The following is a 5078-nucleotide window of genomic DNA, read 5'->3' as shown; positions in this document are numbered from 1 at the left end:
AACAGTGAGGTTGTGTTGGCGTCCGAAACCCACCGGCGAGCTACGGCTGGCAACACGAAGAGCTGGGAACAACCTTAGGGCTGCGGCTACGGCTGGCCCTGGTCCCTCCGAGCGACAGCCCGCAAAGCTCCTGGTACGCACGTCCCGATGCTGGTGCAAGGGCGTGCCACCTGATCTATACCTGATCAGGAAGGTGATGGATTTGCTTCGCTTAGTTTCCTGCATGGCATACACGTAAACATTAAATACGAGCCTCGATCGACTCTCAGGTTGTCCTGTAAATCGGCTCAAGGAGCCGATCCACCCATGACTCGTATGGGGTTTACGATTGCATGGTGGTCCTGCTTGATCAAAACAAAGCTAAAACGACCTACGACGATCTAGGGTTTTCACCGCATAATCGGAACATCCTACTCGTGATTGAGCCTAGCAGCCACGCACGGTGATCATAAACCGACCCTAGACAAGGCCTAAAAACCAACATTAAGTTGATCCCCGGAACATCTTGTCTAGGGTTAGCAAACTACACCCTACGTGCTACTGGATCATTCAACCCATTTGTAAGGCCTAACTAAGCAGATATTAAACTAATCCTTGATGAATCAAGGAGCGATCATAACGGATCAGATCTACTAAACAATGATCAAGCAAGGTGCCGCCCTTACACCTAAGAAAGGTGTAAGGACGGCTAGACGTCTAAGGGTTGCATGGACGAAAACATGTAGCACGGTAAAGCAATGCTAACCCTAACACATCTATGATAACTACGTTGCTCGCCATCAACAAGGCTTCAGCACGAGCAACGCATGGATAACGAATAACGTATCTTTGCCTAGATCGCAAGATGCGATCTAGGCAGCATGATGCTTACCCGGAAGAAACCCTCGAAACAAGGGGTCGGCGATGCGCCAAGATTGGTTTGTGATGAACGTGATTGTTGTCTTTCTTGATAACCCTAGATACATATTTATAGTCCGTAGACTTTCTAACGTGGGAATAATCCCAACCGTGCACGAGCTAAACTCTAACTAACCGACACGTATCCTATTATATTTACAGATACAAGGGCAAACTGCCCAAACTTCGTGTACAAGGCCGGTTCACGTATTTCTTCCATGTATATTCTTCAAGCCCAACCTTGATCGCGGCCCACCTCTGATCCGGTCAAATTCTGGTGATAACACATGCCCCCCTGGTTTTGGAATTGATAATTCTAAAATCACTCTGCTTTTTCTTCGTCGGGTCATGTCGTGGCAGAGCAAAACCGTCGCAGTATCCTTCATCATGATGCCCTGCCTTCTCAACTTCTCCACGTGATTTGACCGTTGTTTTTCTTTTTTTCTTTGGGCACCACCTCCTCGGAAACTGCTGTGGCATTGAATCTCCACTATATCCCCTTTATTTAACCGCGCCGAACAGTTCGCCTCTTCATCCCCTTGCTCTGTTCTGGCTATCGGCACCCAAAAATTCCCAATCCAGAGCAATGGCTTCCTCCTCTTCCTCCTCCGCCTCATCGGATCTCTCCTCCTAGTCCTTCTCCTCTTCGTCCTCCTCCAGCTCGTCGGTATTCTTCGATTCTTCCTCATCCCGCGAGCCAACGCCGGAGTGGGACCTGGTGGCTGCTCAGATGGCGGCGCACAACAGGCGTGCCCCAGAAGAGTGGGACCAGGAGGACCACGCCTCCTCCGTTTGGTCCGAGGACGACAAGTCCTTGACCAGCGGAGACGAAGAGCTCCAGTTCCTCGCTGACGGGGAACTGGAATCGGAGAGCGAGGATGACTCGTTCTCCTGGGACGGGTACACCTTCTCCGAGTAAGAGGAGGAGGAAGACGACGACACCGACTCCCTCGAGGATTACCCGCCGGCGAAGCGGTTCCGCGCCGGGTTGGATGATGATGACGACGACGACGACGACGTCGACGATGAAGATCCCCAATTAATTTGGCTTCTTTGTCGATTTTGCCGATTGTCAAATGAAGTCAATGCACAAAGAACCGATGGCAGGGCATCGGCTTATGCCATAAACATGCTCTAAAGCCATAAAGTTGCCTGTTCACATGGTCAACAGATCCAATTTGTGTCCACGCCAACCTCAAATTCCAAACGCACAGATTCAGCAAATCCAATCGAGAAAATCATCTCAAATGCCATGGGCTCTGGCTTGAACCTGACTTGTTAACCTGCTCAATTGAGCTTGTTCTGTCTAGAGTCGATGGTAATGCATCGGCTTTTTCATTATTCTAAAGCCGCGATGTCCATGCATCGGCTGTACTGATATCTATATTTCTCAAGTCGATGTCTGCGCATCGGCTATGATTTGTATATAAAAAAAATTTTACTGGCCGATTTCTTGAATCGGCCCCCATTTTACTGGTCATCCCACATGCTTGGGAAATATTTCTTGAGATGCTGACCATTGACAGCTACTGGGAACTTAGCGCCGTCCAGCTGCTCCAGCATGTATGCATTACCCTTCAAGGCTTGAACGACTTTGTATGGACCGTGCCAATTAGGAGACCATTTGCCATATGCTTTATCTTTAGTTCCTAATGGCAACACGGCTTCCCACACTAGATCACCAACTTGGAACTCCTTTGGTCTCACCTTCTTATTGTATGCACGAGCCACCCTGGCTTTATTCTCTTTAATCTTTTCCAACGACCAAAGTCTAAGTTCCGTTGCATCCTCAATAGTGTCACTCATCAAAGCTGCATATTCTTCAGCTGTTAGATCATTCTGAAACGTGACACGTCTTGATCCAGCCGTAATTTCCCAAGGCAATACAGCTTCCTGCCCATAGACAAGCTGGTAAGGCGAAGTCTTTATGGCTCCATGGCATGACATGCGGTAGGCCCACAAAGCTTCTGACAGTGTTTCATGCCACACCCTAGGGTTCTCGTCAATCTTCCTCTTGATCAGCTTGATCAGGCTCTGATTAGACGCTTCAGCTTGCCCGTTGGCTTGAGCATAATATGGAGATGATCAGATCAGCTTAATCCCCATGTCATCGCAGAATTTTCTGAATTCTTTAGAAATAAATACCGAACCTCCATCGGTCGTGATTGTTTGGGGAATCCCGAACCTATGAATGACGTGTTCTTTCACAAATTTGATAACATCTTCTGATTTTACCTTCTTCATAGGGACGGCCTCCACCCATTTGGTGAAGTAATCTGTAATGGCCAGGATCCACTCGTGGCCTTTGCTCGACGCAGGATGGATTTTGCCGATCATATCCATGCCCCAACCTCGGAATGGCCAAGGTTTGATGATGGGGTTCATTGCTGATGCGGGTACCATCTGAATTTTCCCGAACATCTGACACGCTTGGCATCCCTTGTAGTACTTGAAGCAATCCTCAAGCATAGTGGGCCAATAAAACCCTGATCGCCTAATCAGCCACTTCATCTTATGAGCCGATTGGTGAGTTTCACAGGCGCCTTCGTGCACCTCATGTAAGAGCCGATTAGACTCAGTTGGTCCCAGGCACTTGAGTAGTAACCCTTCCAACGTCCTGTAGAACATGTCATCTCCTATAAGGACATATTTCATGGCCTTGTATCTTATCCGTTTAGGTGCCCCCCGAGCCGAATCCTTCAAGTAATTGAAGATATCGGCTCTCCAATCATCCTGTTCCAGGAACTGCACCTGAACTTCTGACCCATCTGGTATGTCCTTGTACCCTGACGCCATTTGCGCGAGATCATTGGCGTCGGTATTCTGAGATCTTGGGACCCAATTGAAATTGATGTACCGAAAATGCGTCATCAGCTCACGACATTCCATCCAATATGGGAAGAGCGACTCACTCTCGCACTTGTATTCGTCCGTGAGCTGGTAAATTACCAACTTCGAGTCTGCAAAAAGCTCCACCGCTTCTACCCCGGCTTCCAGCAGCAACTCCAGTCCCTTGCGTACTGCCTCATACTCAGCGACATTGTTTGTGCAAGGAGTAGATAGTGTCGTCGTCTATTCGACGGTACCTCGGAGGAGGGATCCTCACGAGGGGGAGAAGGAGTAGGGGCCATAGGGCGGAGTGCACACGGGACGGTGGTACGCGAGTTACCCAGCTTCGGAACACCTGCACGATGACAGGGCCTACTGCTGCTTGTCTGGAATTATCTGGGCGCTTTCGCGTTGTTACAATGAGTTGTGGTTGTGCCTCTAGGGCTCCCGGGATCCGGCTTATATAGACGCACGGATCTAGGGTTTACACGGAGAGTCCTAGCCGAAATACAAGTTGCCTATCTACGGTACAATGTCTTGCCGTGTACGTCAAGGATCCGCCTTCCTTCTAGGCCGTGCTGGATCCGGATACTTCATGGGCCTCCACGGATCCGGCCTCCTTCGTAGGTCGGTTAGGATCCGGCTCCTCGTTCCTGGGCTGGACTTCATCCTTCATGATCTACAGCAACTGGGCCGCCCGATGGGCCACACGCCTCACCACCAACTATGGGCCACCCGGGCTTGCCGGATCTAAGCCATTGCGTTGATATACCCATAAAGTATACCCACAACAGTAGCCCCCGAAGTTCTCCGAGATTCATCATTCCTCCGACTTCATACAGCTTGGAAATGAAGAGAATCTTGAAGAGCTTCAAAACTTCTTACTCGATTCCGGGTTCATCCACTCGGAAATCCTTCATCTTCAGATCACGCATAACAACGGAAGTTCCACTTTTCCCGCGCACAACCTCCTCATTTCCCGCGCTAAATTTTCGCAGATGCAAATCTTTAGCCGGAATTTTCGGGAGTGCATGGTTAAGTTACCTCCAAGTCGTTTTACCGCACTTGACCTAAAACACGTGTCATCCATCCAACGGTGCGACCGTTCCATTTCCACCGTCGGATCCGAATCCCGAATCTCCGCGTGCGGCCTATAAATACCCCGCGGCTCGGTAAATTTTCATTCTTTCACCTCTCCTCACCACTTCGTCTTCCTCCTCGCGCCGCGCCGCCCGACAAATCTCGACTCCGGCGAACTTCGCCACGGTGAGCTCCGCGCGCCGCCAGCCCAAGCCTCCCCTCACGCCAAGATTCCTGCGGTTGAACGGGAATTTCTCTCCGCCGCCGATTCG

Source organism: Lolium perenne, chromosome 4 (assembly GCF_019359855.2).
Source record: "Lolium perenne isolate Kyuss_39 chromosome 4, Kyuss_2.0, whole genome shotgun sequence".
In the NCBI taxonomy this organism is placed as follows: domain Eukaryota; kingdom Viridiplantae; phylum Streptophyta; class Magnoliopsida; order Poales; family Poaceae; genus Lolium; species Lolium perenne.
The sequence above is the reverse complement of the archived record's forward strand: the minus strand, read 5'-3'. Positions refer to the sequence as shown.